This window comes from Hippocampus comes, unplaced genomic scaffold (assembly GCF_001891065.2).
Source record: "Hippocampus comes isolate QL1 unplaced genomic scaffold, H_comes_QL1_v1.1 scaffold175, whole genome shotgun sequence".
Taxonomy (NCBI): domain Eukaryota; kingdom Metazoa; phylum Chordata; class Actinopteri; order Syngnathiformes; family Syngnathidae; genus Hippocampus; species Hippocampus comes.
The window spans coordinates 370,723-392,947 of NW_017805556.1; the positions used below are offsets into that span (position 1 = coordinate 370,723).

The 22,225-nt window shown below is 42.4% G+C and overlaps 1 long non-coding RNA gene across 1 annotated transcript; it reads right to left on the reverse strand.

The window, feature by feature from the left end:
• Positions 1-3,290: 3,290 nt before the first annotated feature.
• On the reverse strand, positions 3,291-14,722 carry LOC109521789 (uncharacterized). Its single transcript, XR_002169429.1, has 2 exons — positions 14,688-14,722; positions 3,291-3,361 (listed from the first exon to the last, which is right to left on the reverse strand). It is a non-coding gene; the product is annotated as an uncharacterized LOC109521789 (long non-coding RNA).
• Between the last annotated feature and the right edge of the window lie 7,503 nt (positions 14,723-22,225).

Sequence of the window (22,225 nt, forward strand, 5' to 3'; positions counted from 1 at the left end):
CTCTCTATATATATATATATATAGAGAGAGAGAGAGAGAGAGAGAGATAGATATACCTGTATATAGATATATATCTATATATCTATAGATATAGTTATATAGATATATATAGATACAGTATATAGATAGATAGATCGATAGATAGATAGATCGATAGATCGATAGATCGATCGATAGATAGATATAGACATTTTTTTTATTCCGGCCAGGTCATAAAGACATGTTTAATGTATACCTAATGTATTGCAGTCATTTGTAAGAATAATTTACCACTGCAACAAAAACATTTCAAAACAGTGTTTGTGCACTTGGTCTGCTAAAATGTCTGAGAATATACTTTTCACAATTTCATGGATAGATTGTAAAGCTGTTTAGTCTCTCCACATTGTTATAAATATTTTAATGTCTTGTTCAGAATGTTTTACCTTCTTTTCCTCGAGGACCAACCTTGAAATTTTAATGGCACTTGACATGCCCAAGTCCTTTACTTCTTGTTGTCAAAGTCACTGTCACACTTTTGTCCTTGTCAATCACAAGGAATACCAACTCTTACAGCAGGCCACAGGCAAAGCTGCAGGGAATGATTGTCAGGTGACATTACTGTTCTACTAACGCTGCAAAAAAACAAAAAAGCTTTTTTTACGTTTCAAAAAAAAGATGTACTGTATGAATTATTTAATACGGAGATCAACCACAATTTCAAGAAGGATCTTGAATTCCATCAGGGACTGTCACAATCAAGGCTCCAGGGTGACATGACAGCTAGGTTGCAATGAACATGGATGGGAATTGCTCAAATTTTTACGAGTCCGATCACATTATTGATTCTGCTTTGCGATTCAGTTCGTTTTTGATTCTTATCGATAATTTTTGGGGAAAAAAGGAGAATAAACAAGTAAATTAGTTTGTTTTATGTCTTAATTGTATCTGTAAACAAGATACAATACATTTTTTTAAGTAACATGATCTTACAAACCCGTGTGGTCTTAAGAGGTCCACATCCCAGTACTCCGTAATGGGGCGCCCGGAATAAAAAAAGATATGTTGCCTACTTAGTAAACGCTTACACATGCATTGTATAACGGTAGCATCAATGTTAATACTTGCCACTGTATGCCACTATGTATAAACTGACCCAAACAGCCATTCATCCGTCTATGTCTCCAGGCAGGGGGGGATTATTCTTAATGAAGGATTGACTGCAAGCCAATCCACCCAAGGTCCTGGCTGTGGTTGAATGGCCCACTCCAACATCAAGGAAGCAGTTATAGAGGTTCATCGGCTTTGCCAACTTCTATAGGACATTCATTTGCCATTTTTTCAGTAAATCAGAACCTCTAACTGAGCTTAAGTCGGTCAAAAGACCATTTGAGTTGACGCCCCCTGGTGTCAACCAAGAGTGTTCAACAAACTCTGTGTCGAAGGTTGAACTCTATGTTGATCTCTGAGATACGAAAAGAGGATTTGAATCAGTTCAATCAACTCGGAGTGTCTTCACCTGAAGTTAAGCGTGTGCACCACAACTCTGAAAAGCCAGCATGAGTGGATCCCCGATTCGAGGAGTCACCATGGCAATGGGGAAAAAGGACTGCGTTTTTAACCACACCAGAACTGGAAATATTAATGCGCTCATACATCGAGTTTGAACACATTTTCAGGAAGAAGTGCAACAAGGCTGCAGCTGCAAAAGAGTTGGAGACACTGAGGGAAAACATTGCTGCTCGGGTCATTGCATAACTTTCTACGTAGTTCTTTGCAATCACAAAAATATACCAGGGGAAAACTGCTGCCTATTAATTTATTTGTGTGCAATCCCGCAGCGGATACGTGCACTTGGCAACAGCTGAAGATGAAATAGAAAAACATTGTTCAAACAGCTAAGACCTCGGCAAAACACATTTATCAGACAGTTGCCTTAATTGAGTGCCCAGCATCTCCGACATTGTACAAAAACCTCCTTTTGCAAAGAAACGCAGAGCAACACACAATATATGCTGGGATGCGAGAGAATGAGTATGATTGAATTGAATTGAATTGAATACAACTTTATTGTCAAATGTGCTGTACGTATTGGTACTGGTAATGATTGGTAATGTTGCAAGTGTATGGGCAGATTAGTTTGTGTCTGTAGATGATTGATGTGAAACGGTCCTGCTGAAAGACAATTGTCTCAAAATGCAAGAATATCTATGTGCAGTCTGATAAGCATCTCCTCATGAAGAGTCAATTCTCTGCACAATAATGCTGAACCTTCATCCACTGGATCATTATCAAAAGGACGTGCCATATTTGTCTCCACCTACCAGCAATCTACTGTGCCGAATGGGCCTCTCATACAGTGACTCAGATTTTTAAAATGACAAGACAGCGGGACTAGGCTCTCCCAAAACTGGGCTGCTGACTGAATGAATGTGGAAATGAAATGGTGGAAACAGAGGGAAACTGGAGGTTCATTTAAAAAAAAAAAACAAAACAAGTTAGGGTCACAGAGTCTGTTCCTCTGGTAACTGACTGAGAGCTTAAGTTATCTCAAAGTTACCTCAACTTCTGTCAGGCTTGGTGGGCCTGGTTTTTGACATGATTTGACTTTGTAATCACTAATGATGGGTCCAGCAACACCGATGAGTCGACGCATGCGTCGAGCTCACAGAGCAATCCACGTGTCGGTGCGTGTGCTGATTCATGACGATCACGTGACCACATGAACTGCGTCGACTCAGTCCAGGCTGCATCGAGTCAGTCCAGGGGGCGTCGACGCAGCAAAAGCCCGCTACACAGTGTTTATAAGGAAGTGTGTCTAGCGCCGGGGTGCCCAAACTTTTTGGACCGAAGATCTACTTTTCGTTCAACCAACCTCCCCGGCTCGCCCCTTACCGCGCACGCGCACGCACGCGCGCGCACACACACACACACACACACACACACACACACACACACACACACACACACACACACGCTTGCGCGCACCTGGGCAAGCACGCGCGCCATGATGAGAAGCCAAACACGGAACCAAGCGATGCACTTTTGCAGCCTGTTGACAATCGTAGCTCACACGTACCGTTTTAAAGTGCTTCCCTCAGCCCTCTAGATTCCTATTCTTTGCCCGTGCCCTCGGTGAATTGTACACGAAGCAAACTCTGAATGAGAATAATGACGATCAAAGATATAGCGCAACAGCTCTGATCACAAGCTGCAATTGCAGACTGCTGAGCGCGAACAACTGATGGTGACACAGGTCACGCGCCACCCGAGGTTAAAGATTTACCTGCTTTATTTTATTTTATTTTTTTAATACTTTTTGTGAAATCGAGACTGATAAGATGATGAGAGTGCAGTGTACATTAACACAAACAATATATTACTAACTTTTTCTCCTATACGCCTTTCAGATCTAATTGGGACGAGTCCTAGATCTACCGGAAGATCAAGATCGATGTAATGGGCACCCCTGGTCTAGCGACACAATGCCGCCTGCCGAAACAAGCCAGACCTCACCCTCGCTGGAATAAAAATATAGATTTAGGCAAAAAGGACAACACACAGATAAGAAAAAACATGTCCGTCTGACTTCGAGCGTCGTGTCGGCTAGGCTAGCTTAGCTGTTGTCGTAGTTCAAAGCTTCTTGAATAAGTGACGTGGGTTGCGTCGGCGCCGTGAGTCCGTCCTCGCGCTCACGCGCGCACAGCAGAGACCAGCGTACTATCGACTGCTGAGGCGAGCTTCACTCGAGTGACGTTGCTACAGTACGTGCATATTATGGAGCAGCTTCCGGACAAACGCAAATTGTCCGCCGTGTAGAGCCATTTTGATCTCCTTTTGGAGAATAAGGTATTTATTCAAATCTTCTTGTCTCACCAAGTGCCTCTCGGATTTTTGGCATGTCTTATTCCATTGTGTTATTCCATTGTGTGTGTGTTCTCCACAACAGGGGAAATAGCATGCAAGAAACGCAACAAACTGAAATTTAAAACACTGGAGCATCTTATTTTTCTAAATAAAAATTTGTGAAGACAAAGCCCACAAGCATCCTCATTCACATGATTTTCACATTATTGAACCACATTGAATGATACAATATGAATTCATGGATGTGAATGATATTGTATACACTTCATCATCAAATCAGTCAGTTCAGTCTGTCAAGTGGGTTGGCTGCAGGGATTTTGAAGGTCCAGCAGGTGGCAGTGGTCAGCGACACAGTATCAGCACAGTATCAACACAGTGTGTCAGTGTGTCGACCCGCCTCATGAGGCCTCATGGACGGTTAGTGATTATTAACCGCTTCGGCGCAAAGACAGTTCCGACGAGGATGTTGGGGCATAGGACTGGGAGCGGTGAGAGTGTTATGCAAAGGGCAGAAAACATCGGCACACACCCACGCAACTTTCTGCGAACGAACGGATGCCACCTGCTCGGCCACGCAAGTTGCATGGTGCCTGTAGAGCTGAGAGTGGCGCGGGTTACAAATGAAGGGGACAAACATCTCACGCCCACCCGTGCAAAGGGTCGGAGAATGCCCCTGCAGCCCACGGCACGGCCGAGCTACTCCGCACGGACGCCAGTGCAGCTCCAACGAGGGGGATCTTGCAGAAAGGAGAGGGGCAGGTGTCAAGCAACGGGCTGATAAAGCTCAGCGAACACACACGTAACGAGCCGGGACCAAAGCGATGGTGCCCACTTGGCCCTGCAGGAGCTGCGCAATGCCTGGCAGGCCGGGAAGGCGCGTGTGACAGAGAAATCTACGAGCAAAAGTGTATCATGTTTGTAGTTTCATTTGATTTGGACATGTCTAGACGTTTGGGTGCGTATTCAGCGCCCTCAAATGCCTGTGTGCAAAGGTGTCGGCCGTTTGGGCGGAGGGCCTTTGAAGTCCACAGTTATCACGTCGAAGCAAGGGGACTCACAGATGGAAGAAGGCTACACTCGGTTACAAAGTGGGAATAAACAATTTGGAAACGAGGTGTTGTAGAACATCAAAAGATGGTTTGGGAACGGCTGTTGCGCCCGGGCGGACATTTGTCACCTGCGAAGTCTGCAACTTGCTGATTCATTGTAGACGAGACTGGAAGATGTCAACATATCTGTGGTTCAAAGCTTAAACCAAGCTAATCAGATCACTACCGAGGGGTCGGACCGGGGACGTGGTTTGCAAATATCGGGGGCAGTGTTTTTCTTGTATTTTGCATATTTAAAAAATAAAAGTCCGACTGGAGGGCAAGGAACACTAAGTGTCATTATGGGGCAACTACCGTCATTCGCCCTCAGAGATCCTCTTCCGCCATCAGAAAGACAATCTTCCCTGTGTATCGAGTCATTTATTTAACTTTTTCCAGGTAAAAATTCTGACAACGTGTTACAAGTGAAGCGGAGGAACATCTCATGCCCACCCGCGCGACGTGCCGTGATCGAAGCAATGCTGCCCGCTTGGCCCTGCCGGAGATGCGCCTCGCTTTGATGGCCGAGGACATGGTTTGGAATCAAAGGGAAGAAATACCTCGCCGGGACCAAATGGATGCCATCCACTTGGCCCCGCCGGAGTTGCACGACGCCCATAGGGCGTCACACATTTCCCTGGATTTTATCACTGGTCTCCCTCGGTCTCTGGGTAAGACTGTCATACTTATCGTTGTGGACAGGTTTTCCAAGTTGGCCCACTTCGTGGTTCTGCCCAAGCTCCCATCAGTGCTTGAAATCGCCTAGCTGCTCATCCGTGTTTTTCGCCTCCATGGGATCCGGGTGGACTTTGTTTCTGACCAGGGTCCACAATTCGTATCAAGGGTCTGGAAGCAGTTTTGTCGAACTGTGGGAGCAACGGCAAGTCTGTCAAAGGCAAAAAGCTAGATGAAACACACAACATTCTGTAAATGCTGCTCAACTTAGTGGTTATAAAATCTACAGACCCCTGTTGCAATGCTAGGTTGAAATGACACCAATATTAATCATTTAAAAACTTACTCCACAATTAATGGGACCTACAAGCTGTAAAATTCAATTGAAAAAAAAACTTTTGAGAGGCGGAGGAAAAACGAACACATTTATGAGTTTGCGCAAGTGTGCACGCAATCTTATAATTGAGTATGCAGCAGTGTTCTTTAAATTATTTCCAGTCCCAGTAAAACAAAAAACGGTGCTGCCACCACCATTCTTCAGGTATGATGTTCTTTTGGTGAGGAGTAGTGTTGTGTTTTGTACCCAACATTCCTTTACGAAATATGGCCAAAAAGTTGAAACATGGATTCATCAGACCATAACATTTTTCCCATGGGTTAAAAAAAAAAATGATTGCGGTCATTAATGTTGATATTTGTTCTTTTCAAATTATTTATCTTGGTCTCATTTTTTCTTATAAAAACCTGTCAATTGAACAGGAGTGTGCAGACTTGTTACATCACTATACATAGTCAACAAATTTCAGGCCTTGCATATTCAAATTGTGTGTGTGTGTGTGTGTGTGTGTGTGTGTGTGTGTGTGTGTGTGTGTGTGTGTGTGTGTGAGTGTGCGTGTGAGAGAGAGAGAGCGAGAGAGAGAAAGAGAAAGCGAGACTATGTTTTAGAAGGAGATGGCAGTACTTCAGGAAGACACGCTGCTCTAGAGATGTTTCTCAGTCCAGATGACAACAGTCCACACACAGAGAAGATGCGCTCCACAAAAGCTTGTGAGGCAAGAGCACTGATGAGATCACAGGGGCAAGTTTTGGATAGGCAGCCTCTCTTGCTCTTGAGAACTGCAATGGTGTCTCATGAAATATAGCCTGTTTGGCATCACTGGCATACTTCTTCATCTCAGGCAACAGACTATTGTTGCCATCAGACTGACCTCTTTATGACATGTTGACCTCCATACGAGAAGCAAGAAAGCGATATTTGAAGGAACAATGGAAGCGCACTCTTACAAACACAGAAAAAGCAGTGTTATGAAGAGGTCTAATTGTTGCCATCATGCCCAAGAGAATCCCACATGAAGAGTATATACTCGCAATGGAACAGGCATACCAAAGTAGCCTCGATCAAGGAAAAAAAGCCCACCTCCGTAACGCCATAGCAGGCGTCGTAAAAGCATATAAACCCCCACAGTGCAATATTACAAAAATGGAGTAAAGAGCAATAATGGCACTTAAAAGAGATGATTCTATCATCATAGAGTAACAGAAACACCATATTCACACACAAAGAAGAAACACAACGGACCATGTTTTTTCTGGACCTAAATATTCACTTTAATGAAGACAGCAGCATAAAAACCACTGTTGGAAACTAATTCAGAGATTAGAGATGAGAGAACTTTTATTAAAGAAACAAAAAGTAGCTTTTACTCAATCGTTCTCATCTAAGCTCAACTTTCCATACATTTGAATTTTTGACCATGAAAATGCCTAATACTGTCCCATGAATGTATATTTATTACAGTCAAAGAGTGGAGCTCATTCAGCAATTAAACCATTCAATCAAACGATAACAAGCTGTGGAGTTGTGAACAAGTTGGAACATAAATAGTTAAATGTCAAGTTTAAAAAAATGGAGTGGCGTGACTAACTCAACATAAACTAAGGCCTGGATATGTAAGTCAACTGAGGCAGCAAAGAATTTATCGCTGGCATAGGGCTGAAACATTCTGTCATCATGTGGTGAAATGTTTTCACAAATCTTACTACTTTTGGTCAAAGTACAGGTGAGGTTTTTATTATTATTATTATTATTATTATTATTATTTTACAAATTATTTATGAATCTAAAGTGTTGGAAATGGCTTATTATCTTGCTGCAATATTAGTGGTTGTACAAACATGACGTTTTGGGCTGATGATGTAAGAGATATGAGGGTTCTACCCAATGCTAGCGACATGTACAATACAATGTACAGTGTGGCTGATTCATGGCTAACTTAAGAAGACAATTTTTTATTCATTCTTTAATACATGAATTTGATAATATTCCATAATACTGAAATAATAAAAACAAGAAACATTTCAACGTGACACACTGGGTTTCTTGTGTTAGAAGCGAAAGCATAAAAAAGTAAAACTTGATTATGGTGTGCTAAACACTTCTTGAATTTGGGCATTAGTCTGGGCTGAGAAAGAACTCTCTGGGTGAGTTGGCGGGATGAAAGTAGCACCCAGCTGAGTAGGCTTTCCAGCTATGTGCTGGTTAATGTGGGATGAATGCCTCATCAGACCCACAGCTGGCTGCGAGATAGCTCACATCAATGCACAGCATCTGGTGGCATTATATCAGCCAGCTTAAGCCATGTTAAAATTCTAACTTACACTCCATGGTTATTTGTCTCAGCTGCTGTTTTTAGGTCGTTTTACTTGGTTTACTGTCAATGGAGGGTAATTAATGTCAGGAAATCATGGGGATATTTAACAAAGCTTGGGTAATTGATTGTGGCAGATCCTGCGAGCAAACAGCAGGTCCACAGCCCCATTCCCATAGCCCAGCAGAGGCCCAGCAATGATGGAGATAAGGAAATTATCTCTACTCTGGTGATTTAGACAGAATGACACTCGAAACTCAAGTAAATCAATATAATTAATGCTCTCTAATTTTGGACTGTGTTCTATTTTAACTAAATAACCAAACACATAAATAAATAAACACAGGAATAAATAGTGAAATAAAAGATGCTAAAATAGGTTTGAAATCCTATCAGTTAATTTGTTTTGTGTTCATAGAAAATACAAATAAATGCAGTGAGAGCTGATACCGACTAGACATTTTGAGCTTTGCAAATAATTTAGTTTGAATGTTGTGGCACGATGGTCGACTGGTTATCACGTCCGCCTCACAGTGCAGAGGTGCAGTGTTCGGTTCAGGCTTTGGCCTTCCTGTGTGGAATTTGCATCTCCTTGTGCCTGCATGGGTTTTCCCCGGGTACTCCGGTTTATTCCCACTGGAACACTCTAAATTTACCCTAGGGCTGATTGTGAGCACAAATGGTTTCTGTGTGCCCTGCGATTGGCTGGCAACCAGTTCAGGGTGTACCTCGTCTACTGTCCGAAGACAGCTGGGATAGGTTCCAGCAAGCCCGCCACACTTGTGAGGATAAGCAGATTAGAAAATGGATGGATTTTCATTTGAGTCAAATGTATGTTGACTGCACCAAGAATGCAACTCTAATAAGTAGCAAGATATGAAAGTATAACATTTGTAAATACATTAATGTCCTTCAACAAGACAACATTGCCAAAACAAAAGGTTGCAAATTAAGAGAGAGTAGGAGGCATACAACGTTGTTTTCCAATCACAGATTGTTCACACTCCTCAGCCTCCCTATAAATTTGATTTCCTCCAAAAGAGCATTCGTCTGGGTCTTCCAGTGGGAACGCCGAGAGAATTGGTTACTGGACCTCCTCATATGGGCCTAATTTATTTGTTCAGCATTGTATAGTCCGGGGGTCGGCAACACTCGGCTCCGGAGCCGCATGCGGCTCTTTAGTGCTGCCTAGTAGCTCCCTGGAGCTTTTTAAAATGTTTGAAAATGGAAAAAGATGGGGGAGTGAATATATATTTTTTATGTTTGAATATGGTTTCCGTAGGAGGACAAAAATTTTCCAATGCTGTAAAAATATGTCGAATAAATAGGACATTTCAACATTTCTGTCAACGAAGATTTGCGCCACAGCCTGCAACACACGTTTCTATTAACAAGGCAGGATGCCAAGCAGGTGTCTGTTGTAAGAAGAAACGCCGTTTCATGTCCAATTCACAGAGGGAACTGGCAAAGAATGGCAATCTGCAAGACAGAGAGAAGCATTTTAAAATGGTACACGTCAGCTACGATCGTTAACACGCTGCAAAAGTGTGTCCCGTGCCTCATTCATCTTAGCCGCCGTTATGGCTGTTGTTCATTATGGCATGCGTGTGTAAGTGCGTGCACATGCGTGCGTGTGCAGTCACAGGTCGATCGTGGGAGGCTGGTTGATCGAAAAATAGAGCTTTGGTCAAAAAAGGTTGGGCCCCCCTGCTCTACAGGATACACTGCAGGAAAAAAAAAACCTTTTAATCGGGGAAGGCTCATTGTGTATTTGTAGCCAAGTTAGTCATTTTGATAGTAGGCTAATATAGCTACCGGTAATATAGATACATACAGCATGTGTTGCCTTCTTTCTGAGGCTTTTAATTTGTTGCAGCTCCAGACACATTTGTTTTTCATTTTTTTGGTCCAATATGTCTCTTTCAACATTTTGGGTTGCCGACCCCTGGTATAGTTGATCATATTGCTGTTAATAATACTGTCAAATATAGAAAATGGAAAAATACTTCCGTCCTAACAAATAGTGAACCAACTATGTAATATCAATACAGCATGCGCTTTTAAGCGCCACTGGCAATTTTTATCAATGATTAATAATGAAATGCAATCTTAATCTTGGGAGCCTTTACACCAGGTACATCGTCTGTGTGCGCCCTGTGGTTGGCTGGCAACCAGTTCAGGGTGTCCCCCGCCTACTGCCCAAAGACAGCTGGGAAAGGCTCCAGCACCCCCCGCGACCCTTGGGAGGATAAGCAGATTAGAAAATGGATGGATGGATGGAATATGAAATGTCTGCCACAGAATAATTTACAAAGAAAAAAAGGATGAAAAGCATGGCCTGGAACAAGACACCTACTCCGGGGAAAAGGAAGTGAGACCTCCGAGGCCTGGCCGATCTCCAGGCAGAGGCGAGCACGCACGTGCGTAAGCGCTCATTCGGGTGACAGATGCCTCCCTCGGGCGCGTGTGAATGAAGTGCCGGCGCCCCTGGTAGCTCAAATGAGCTCCAATTGGGATGGGCGGGGGTGCGTAAATGTTCAGCCGGGTAGTAGGCACCACCCTCGGGCGTGCGTAAAGCAAGTCCTCTGGTGACCCTGGATGTCTGGCTCGGCGGGGGGAATTCGATTAAATGCCAGTTTCCCTGGCAGCAAAAAATCACTTCCAGGCAGGGCGGGCGGGCCTGCACAAATGCTCGGCCAGGTGCTAAACATGAAAACATACACACCCAAAAAAAATATTGAAATTCAATACAGGGGTACAACATCATTCACTCACAGAGTCAATCCAACACTAATCACAGTCCCCCTCACGTTTGTGGCCAATGGATTTTTATCACGGCGACAGTACGGGGGCTGATTTTGATGAGTCCCAAGGCTGCTCTCCTATTCCTTTTTAAATCCTTTCTCTTTAGTAGTAGTATTAGTATTCAAGTAGCCTGAGGCCTTGGCCCCCTGAGATCACAATGTTATTCATACAAACATGTTAAACCGCATGTTGAAATTCAAAACAGAGGAGCCAAAATGTCGAGGTTTCAAACGAGAATTGTCCTTTAATATACAAGACCACTACACACTGAACAAAATTATAAATGCCACACTTTTGTTTCTGCTCCCTTTTTGTTACGTTGTTGGTAAGCGCTTTTCTTTCTCCGAGAGAGTCAATCAACCCACCTCACAGGTGTGGCATATCAACACATATCACCTAAAAGATTTTGAATGTAATTGGTCAACTACAAATTCGGGAAAAAAAAGTCATGATTAATACCAGGACACCTGCTGGACATCATTGTTTTTGTGTGAGCACCAGTTTACACAGATGAACATACACATTCAGTTTGGCAATAAAGACTAACAGCAAGAAAATACTGTGGATTGTAACAGGCACACACTTAATTATGCTGTGATTTTTCATAGCCATCCATCCATTATCTGAGCTGTCTATCCTCACAAAGGTCGCGGGCATGCTGTAGCCTATCCTAGCCATCACAGGCCAGTAGGCAGGTCCACCCTGAACGTTTTGCCAGCCAATCGCAGGGCACGCATAGCCGAACTACCATTCACACTCACAATCACACCTCGAAACAATATATGGAGTGTTCCATTAACTTGGCATGCATGATTTTGGAATGTAGGAGAAAACCGGTGTACCCGTAGAAGATCCACGTGGGCACAGGGAGAACATGCAAGCTTCACACAGGAAGGCCGGGGCCTGGAATTGAACCCCAGACTGCTGCATTGCGAGGTGGACGTGCTAGCCAGTCAAACACTGTGCCGCCCTGCTTTTTCATAACATCTGTCCATTGCACTCATCAACACCAATTGCTATAATGACCTCTAAAGGTGGACAGTATTAACACCTGTTTTCTCGGATTCTCTATCTGGGGCTACCAGTTAGGATCTGGTAATATGCGTTGCACAACTTGTCCTAATTTCCTGTCACTTTCAGTCACCACGACTGCCGTAAATATGTGTCGGAATCCTACTTACATGGCAGGAAAGGGTCAAAATCATCCAGAAAGACAACGTTACCTGATGTGTTTTGTCACCTCTTCCAGTTCCCTGAACAAGCACACGTATTGGTGCTTTTGCTCCAGGGCCTGAAAGTGTCGTACTCCATCTGATGTAGCTGGTTGATCCTTGCTAAGTCCTCTCTATGACAGACTAGCTCTGCTTTACACATGAAATGCTCAGGCCACTCAAGCTTGTGAGAGCAAACTGTCAATCAGACAGCAGAGCACCTTGAAGCATTGAGCCGCTTTGTGAAATGAAATGCGTAGTTCTCTTCTTCTGCAATGATTTAAAATACACAAAGGCCCACTATTAACCTATTATCTTCCTGCTAGATTCCAGTTTTTTTTTTGTTATGCAATCACCAACATATATCTAATTTTCAAATGTGGGAACAATCGCAATAGCACAGAGGTGATGTGCGTGTGCGCCCAAAATAAATGAATTCAAATCTGTCATTGCATTTGCACACCAAGCGCTCTGTTTTTTTTTTCTTTCTTTTAAACACAGCGGTGGACAGAGCTCAAGGTGCAAAGTGTTGCCTGAGTGGAAGGGAGAGGACGTGCACGTTTTACATTCAATCGCTCCCGTCCAACATACAAACACAAAATTTTTTCTTCCCTCATCTGCCCCCATAGAGCTGATAATACTGGAAGGTTTGAACAAACTCCCCAATGCAGAGACATTAATACTCCAAGGTGGGATGGCGCAATTTCCATTTACATTTTTCTGGCAAAACTTTAATATTATAATAAAAATAAGGCAGCAAATCTCAGGAAATTTGCCAAATACATGGTAGTACGTCATGAAGGGGTTCCTAAATTCATGTCAATGTGAAACTAACACCTGCTATGGTGTGTTTTTTATAAACTATTTAGGCTGACCAAAGTAGCATCATTTACTACTTTGTTACTTACTTGAGTTTGTGGTATCTTCACTGAAATAATATTCTCTGGACTAAAACCCATTAAAATATGCATGAAAACAACAAAGACAGACTTTCACTTGAACAGCTGTCTGTCCATCACTCCATTTTCTAATCCACTTATCATCACGAGGGTCACGAGTGTGCTGGATCCTATCCCAGCCTCTTCGGACAGTAGGCGGGGTAGGCCCTGAACTGGTTGCCAGCCAACCGCAGGGCACACAGAGACGAACAACCATCCACGTTCACACCCACACCTAGGGACAATTTAGAGTGTTCCATTCACTTGCCATGCATGTTTTTGGAATGTGGGAGGAAACCGGAGTACCCGGAGAAAACTCATGCATGCATGGGGAGAACATGCAAACTCCACACAGGAAGGCAGGAGCCGGAATCGAACCCAGCACCTCTGCACTGTAAAGCGGACGTGCTCACCAGTCGCCCACCCTGCCGCCCTGAACAGCAATGGAATATAAAATAATACGTCCAGTAGGCCCAGAACTCTTCCATCCGTCCATTATCCAAGCCACTTATCCTCTTGATATGGAAAAATGTGTCACACAGTTTGCCACTCAGCATGGAAACAAGAGACTCATGCTATTTTAAATGATGAAAGTTGTAAAAACTTCTATAAATTAACCAAGATGTTGAGTGGTGCGTCACTTGAGAAAGCCCTGTTGCCTTTTCTTATCGTGTACATACCATGACTTTAAAATGACCTGTGCAGTATCCTATTTGCGTACATAAAACACTGCCTATGGCAGGGGTGCCCAAACTTTTTGGACCGAAGATCTACTTTTCGATCAACTAACCTCCCGGGATCTACCCTTACCGGCACGCGCGCGCACGCACACACACGCGCACCCGCACGCCATGAGAAACAGCCTGAAACTGAGGCATGCATGCACTTTTGCAGCCTGTTAATTATCTAGCTCACACGTACCGTTTTAAAGTGCTTTCCTGGGCCCTTCTAGATTTCTATTCTTTGCCCGTGCCCTCGGTGAATTGTACACGAAGCAAACTCTGAATGAGAATTCTTCTTCTTCTTCTTCTTCTCCTTTCGGCACGTCCCTATTCAGGGGTCGCCACAGCGAGTCAGTAATTTCCATCCGCCCCCGTAAACCGTCCTACCAACTCGCATGGTCGTCTTGGCAAAAGTTTTACGCCGGATGCCATTCCTGACGCAACCCTCCCCATTTCTCCGGGCTTGGGACCGGCACTGGGGAACAGTGCACCCCCAGGGGAGGGCACTGCCCCCCAGCGGCTGGGTTTAAACTCTGAATGAGAATAATGACGATAAAAGATAGAGCGCAACAGCTCTGATCACAAGCTGCAATTGCAGACTGCTGAGCGCTAACAACTTCCGGTGACGCAATCACGCACCATCGTAAATTCAAGATTTAACTGCTTTATTTTATTTTTTAAATATTTTTTTGTGAAAATGAGACTGATAGGATGATCAGGGTGCAGCGTAGATTAACACAAAAAAAATTATTACTAACATGTACAAAGACACACAAATGGTTGTTTTGTTTTTTTCTCCTCGACACTCCTCGGATCTACTTGGGACCTGTCTTAGATCTACCGGTAGATCAGGATCGACGTAATGGGCACCCCTGGCCTATGATAATACCAGTGACTGCACGTTATAGTTGGGTCCCAACATATCCCCTACAGTCTCAAAGCTCAAAATAACTTTTTGTTTGTTTTTTTAATGAACATTTTAGCTAACCAATGATGTAATTTGAGGAACACCTTTGTAATATTGAGTAGCATTTTTTTGGGAGGGCTAATCCCGGTGCTCTGGAAAAAAGTGTTTAATTAATCAATAAAAATATGACAATATCGTGGGAGTTGCAATTATTGAATATTTTAGTATTGGAGTATCCTGCTGGAAATTCTATCGAATAACCAAATATAGTATTTGGATATGTTTTTACTTCATTAATGAGCAATTATAAATACAATAGAGAAAATGTAATATTTTGCTTACAAACGAACGACTAATTGATGTCCTTTTTTTGAAAAATAAAATTTCCAGTTCCTATTTCTTAATTTCACATTGTGCAGAGCAGCAAACTCTTTTGTTGTGTAGAAACTTTTTCCACTGGGTTTAAACCAAGTATTTCTTGTATCAAAAGCAAACAGCATTTATTTTAAAAAAAGGCAGTGACAACCTTTGTGCAACTTCACTTAAGTCACTAGCATTTTAGTAAGTAACATACTGTATTACAGTAGTTTGAGAAGTGTGTTTTATGAGTTTAAACCACCAACAAAAATGTTCTTCATACTACGAGAAATTTTGGAGTTTTTGAACTAACGACACCACGAGAGGAGAAACAAATATTTCCTTCATTTTACCACACCAAAATCCTCTAAAATATCTCTGCTACACTGGTCGTGCCGTGCCGACACTGAGCCAAACTTATAAGCACACTGGATGATCTAATTATGTTTGAGGGCATACACTGTACTTGTCATCTTGGGAATAAAAAAAGCCACAAATTTGCCGGTAGTCAAAATGCACAGCTCAGGCGACACGATTTTTTTTTTTTTGGGTCGTTCATGACAGTTGATAGGTCAAATTATCAGATATGCTCTCATAAAATCCTTCTGGCCACAGTACAAATTTGACAGTGCCCCTGCCGGACCATCGCATCCTGTCACCAAGAGCACGGCCCAACCACACACTTCGCCAGAGAGGCGGAGAAAAATAATCAAGCAGCAGGGAAAAAATTTGTGGGCATCGCAGAACCGCGAGACACAATTGTGGGTCCGCGTCAGGGCTCGTAGAAAAGAAAGCATGATATCTGGCCCGTGCTGCGGGCATCGGCTTTGGCCTGGCTGTGCCTGATATTTTAGGCAGAAAAGGGAGTGACAAAGCATTTCGCTCCGTCACACTATTAGTCAATGTCTCGGAACAAATTGTGGGGCCACGTAGGACATGTTGCACTATGCAGGGGCAGACTTTCTTTCTTGAAGCTGTAACACGTCCCAGATGCCAGATCGGCACAGGGCTCAATTTTATGTTAGTAAGGAACATTAACATATAGCTCACTGATTTGTGGAGCGCTACTTTTTACCGTGTTTTCTGTCCTACGTGGCGGCTTCACATGAGGCGTCTCCGGCGGAAAGCAAGGTCCGTGTTACAATGACTGCACGTCACTGCCGTCATAGAAAATAAACCTTGCATTCTGACATGTATCTGTTTCCTAATTAAGAGGAATCATTAACATAATCTGTGTCGTCACATAAATTAATCTGCTTTGTTAAATAAAAGATAATTATGAAAAGGCAATTTGGGCAAATTTGGTCATTCAGGGGCAGAACGATGTAGACTGGTGGCCACATCTGCCTCACAGTGCAAATGTCTGAAGTCCGATTTCAGGCTCCGGCCCTCAAGCTCTGGGGGGGGGGCTCCTAACTTTACATTTGTTGGACAAGCCATTGGGTCAGGAAGGGATGAAAAAGTGCTTGCTTTCAAATTTAGGAAATGACAGTGCATAGTGAGCAATGTATCAAAACTAAGCCCGTCGTCAGTACTTTTCCATTTCGTTTTTTTTTGTTTTGTTCTTGTTTTTTTGTTTTTTTCAAACAGTCACATCATGGCTGTATTGAACTCCGTGCTTTAGGCATTACTGACACCTAAGGGTAGAAAGAGTGCACAGCACATACAGTATCGACAGAAAGTGTGTGTGTGTGTGGGGGGGGGGGACTTCAAAATGAATTCTCTGATTCATGTTATGTTGCGTATGTTGCTGAGTGACTGTTCTGTGTTGAACAATGCACATTCAACTTCTGTAATTCATACTGAGTTTTTCCATACACTTATTCAAGTTTAGTGATTTAGATTCAAATATAAATTATTCAGATACAATTTTTGGTGACACATGTTTCAGGCCATATTATGAATATGATCCATCTATTTTCTAATCCACTTATCCAAGGGTCGTGGGGCGTGCTGGAGCCTATCCCAGCTGTCTCTGGGCAGTCGGCGGCGGGATACCCTGAACTAGTTGCCAGCCAATCGCAGGGCACACACAGACCAACAACCATCCGCACTTACACCTAGGGACAATTTAGAGTGTCCCATTCACCTGCCATGCATGTTTTTGGAACGTGGGAGGAAACCGGAGTACCCGGAGAAAACCCACACAGGCACAGGGAGAACATGCAAACTCCACACAGGAAGGCCGGAGCCAAAATCAAACCCTGCACCTCTGCACTGTGAGGCCTCCGTACTAATCAGTCGACCACCGGGCCACCCTATGTATATGATGAATACATTAATTTAAAAAGAATAATTTCATGTTGATCGTTAATCTGTGAAATATCTGTATGCACATTCTGTACGCCTGTATGGAAAGATTGCTGCATGTGTCTGCCAAAATCTTCATAGTAATATTGAACCAGACACTGCTGATCATCCCAAAACACTGGGGATCAATTAATTTTAAATCTTCACATACCTGTCTCCACCACACAGCACTCTGTCAGGGCCCATTTGTTCAAAAGGTGAAATCTGCATCAAATGTATCTGGACTTTGAGCTCGCAGTTTTTGCTTTCCAGGATCACATCTTAATTTTATGCCAGCTGCTGAAAAACTGGATTAGTGTGATCCCGACCCAAAAATTTAAGATGACCAAACATGCGGAGGTGGGCATAACACCTGTTTGTCAGTACAGACAGAAGTTTTGTCGGACTGACGACTGAAAATCAATTTGAAAGCACTGATGGAAGCAATTTTCGACCGCCATGTCCCCTAAAAAAGGATGAGGCACAATGTAGTGACAACAAGCAGTAAGGAGCAGTAATAGGACAAAAGGTATATTTGTGTGTGTGTGTGTGTGTGTGTGTGTGTGTGTGTGTGTGTGTGTGTGTGTGTATATTTGCAGTAGTCCAAACTGTTTCTAAATGAATGCAATTGTGTGGTGTTACTCTTGGAAACAGTTTTTACTGACGGTCCTCAAACAGCTCTGACGAAATGTAATTTAGCGATAAAGGGAGCACATTAAAAATAACAATGACCTGGTGATGGACTGGGCCGGCCTGAAACATTGAAAACTGATTATGATGGACTTCCGGTAACGGATGCCATTGTCAGAAATACATTTTGAACTATGAGGTCCCACCCCCTGCCTCCACCACAAGATTTAACTAGAGATAATTGAATAATTTGTAAAATTGTTATATTTTTTGAGAAGATTATTTCATTTCTATCTCAATGGTCTGTCATTTGACATAGTCCATAACTTTAGTCAACCATCGGGCCACCCTAAATACGGATAAAGATATTGATTGTCAATCACATTTTGTTCCTTAAATCCACCCTGAATCCACCTAAATGCTGGGATCAGAATAATCCTGATTTTTTTTTTTTTTTAATTAAAGTTATCCTCTGCTTAAAAGTTTTGAGGAGCACAAATTGAAGATTTCATCCAGATTAAAACGGGTTCAAGAATGCACTTGACTGAAAATCAATTTGAAAGCACTGATGGAAGCAATTTTCGACCGCCATGTCCCCTAAAAAAGGATGAGGCACAATGTAGTGACAACAAGCAGTAAGGAGCAGTAATAGGACAAAAGGTATATTTGTGTGTGTGTGTGTGTGTGTGTGTGTGTGTGTGTGTGTGTATATTTGCAGTAGTCCAAACTGTTTCTAAATGAATGCAATTGTGTGGTGTTACTCTTGGAAACAGTTTTTACTGACGGTCCTCAAACAGCTCTGACGAAATGTAATTTAGCGATAAAGGGAGCACATTAAAAATAACAATGACCTAGTGATGGACTGGGCCGGCCTGAAACATTGAAAACTGATTATGATGGACTTCCGGTAACGGATGCCATTGTCAGAAATACATTTTGAACTATGAGGTCCCACCCCCTGCCTCCACCACAAGATTTAACTAGAGATAATTGAATAATTTGTAAAATTGTTATATTTTTTGAGAAGATTATTTCATTTCTATCTCAATGGTCTGTCATTTGACATAGTCCATAACTTTAGTCAACCATCGGGCCACCCTAAATACGGATAAAGATATTGATTGTCAATCACATTTTGTTCCTTAAATCCACCCTGAATCCACCTAAATGCTGGGATCAGAATAATCCTGATTTTTTTTTTTTTTTAATTAAAGTTATCCTCTGCTTAAAAGTTTTGAGGAGCACAAATTGAAGATTTCATCCAGATTAAAACGGGTTCAAGAATGCACTTTTGGTTTTAAACAACTTATTTTAAAAAAAGGATTCAATCTAGTTTTGGAAAGATTGCCCTTGAACAACCGTGCCAGCGAGTTTGCAGTTGACTGAGACATTAAGAGAAAGAAATAGTGAGGTGGAGCTGCTGCATTGCCTCTGTCCTTGAGGTGATGGTGGAGAATTTAGGAGGGTGGGATTCCTCCGATATAAGGGGGAGTGAGTGTGGTCTCGGAGATGATTGTTTTGCAGGGGGCATCGCAGAGTCTATAATCCAGTTAGGGTTAAACGAAAAATAGGGGAGTCATTGGTTGAGTGGGTGTTGAGCCTCCAGCATAACAGCAGGACGGGTACAAGTCGTTGAACCCCCTCTTCTTCACCTGCCGCTCCTTTATCACCTGTTGGGAAGATTACAGATAAAAAACAGATGAGTATTTCAATATTTTATCAACATCTTAAAAGGAATGATGGAATCTGTTTGAGCCTGTTTGCTTAAGTCTTTTTGCATCGACGCTGTGAACAAAGTTAAGCTGTTTGGAGAGATACCTACAGGGGGGCCGCGCTGTTGATAGTAGTATTTCTTTCGGGGCTTTTAAAATTGTTGTGAAATCGAGCTTCCCTAAATGCAGTGATGGACTTCAAAAGTGACATCAACATACATATATCGTTCAAAGTTTGTAATATTTTATGCAATTGCCTTTAGCATTCACGTAAACAACACAGATGTGACCAAAGCTTTGCAATGCTGCTCTTTGATCCCAGTTTAAATGCTTTGATCTGACTCAGAGTAAAACATGTTTTTTTTTTTTTTTTCCCGAAGGGAGACAGGCCAAGCACAGTAGTGAAAATGCCCTGGCAGCATTGGCCAAGTCCAACAAATTAACTAAACATACAAAATGTATTTTATTTTTGCAGCATACCCCCTGAGCCATAAAAAAGTGAACTGCTGCTCTTTTAATCATACATTTGTAGATAGCCCTCTTACACTACATTTTAGGATTAATGTCAGGGTTTATGTGGGTTACTCTGTTGCAGACTATTTTCATAGTTTGTACAAAAACAAGCTGACAGAAACCAAGAAACAAGGACACCTAGGCTAATAAGAGTTGAATTTTTATGAGTGGCACATTTGGAAAAAAAAATGCTCTAATTGATAGTAAAGGCGAAGAAATCTTGGGCAGTAAGCGGTGCAAGATTAATTGCATTTTGAAGGTAAACATCAGAAGGAGACTCCTTTGAAGCACTTCAATGCCATCCGCATATGAAGACCCAAAGTGACTTGTGGAGTAGCACACCATCACGGAGTAGGAGAGGTGAAATGGTTGTGAATATGCTTCTAAAAGGAAATCAGTGCTGAAATCTGCGGACTGCAAAATCTGATCTCGCTCATTCATCTCATCTTTGTTAATTTTCTCTGGGCTGATTCAGGGCAGATTGGAATTTTTTTATTTGTTTTCTTTCTCCACACAAAATTTCCAAGCAAATCATAATGCGTCACAAACAACCACATGACACGTACTCTCAGACCAAATTAGTCGAGTTTAAGAGAAACTGTCATGGAGACTGATTGCCTTAGACCGGGGGTCGGCAACACGCAGCTCCAGAGCCGCATGCGGCTCTTTAGCACCATCTAGTGGCTCTCTGGAGCTTTATAAAAAATGTTTGAAAATAGAAAAATGTGGGAGGGAAATTTATTTTTTTTGTTTTAAATATGGTTTCTGTAGGAGTAAAAACATGACACAAACATTCTTAACGTTTCCCAATGCTGTAAAAATATGTAGAATAAATATTACATTTCAATGTTTCTGTCAACGAAGATTTGCGAAATAGCCTGCGACACACGTTTCTATTAGCAGGGCGGGATGCAAGGCAGGTGGCTGTTGCAAAAAAATAAATAAGTAAATAAATAAAAATAAAAAACGGCGTTTCATGTACAATTCACCGAGGGTACTGGCAAAGAGAATCTCTAGGGCCGTGAAAACCATTTTTAAAACAGTACACGTGAGCTGCGATAGTCAAAAACGCTGCATAAGTGTGTCCCATGCCTCCGCGTCAGATCTCGACGAAGGTAGGTAGGCATGCATCTGTAAGTGTGTTGTGTATGCGCGGGTCGATTGCGGTCGGTTGGTAGAATGAAAAGTAGTTTTTCGGTCAAAAAAGGTTGGGCACCCCTGCTCTACAGAATGCACTACAGTGATCCCTCGCTCTAACGCAGTTCACCTTCCGCGGCTTAGCTGTTTCACGAAATTTTTTTGTGCATTTTTTTTTAAATGCTTTTAAACAGTGAATTGCATTCTGCATCCAGATTGGCTACGGCACTGACCAACGTGAACAGTCTCCGCACCTCGTCTTTGTACATTTGCACATGCATACCCCACAATGCCGACGAAACGTTCTGCACCGGCAAAGGCACCTGAGATGCACTCAAGCAATATTATTTTACAGTACAGAATTTCCAAAAACTATTATTTTTATTATTGTTATGTAGGTATTTGTTGAAAACGTTTTTTGTTTTTTGTTGTTTTTTTTTTGTGCTTTGGCCTGAAAACAGGTTTTGGTCTTTGGTTTCATTGTATACATAGTTCAGTATTGTAAAATAACTGTAAAAAATAAAGCTCACTACTTGACGGATTTCACCTATCACTGGTTCTTTTTGGAACGTAACGCCCGCGATAAACGAGGGATTACTGTACACGGAAAAAAAAATGTAATCATGAAGGCTCATCGTGTAATTGTAAAAATCTAATATAGGCTAATATAGCTCATATAGATATAGATACATGTTGCAGCTCTGAAAAAAAGGAGAGCTGTGGTGTTGGTTTTTTAAAACATAACTT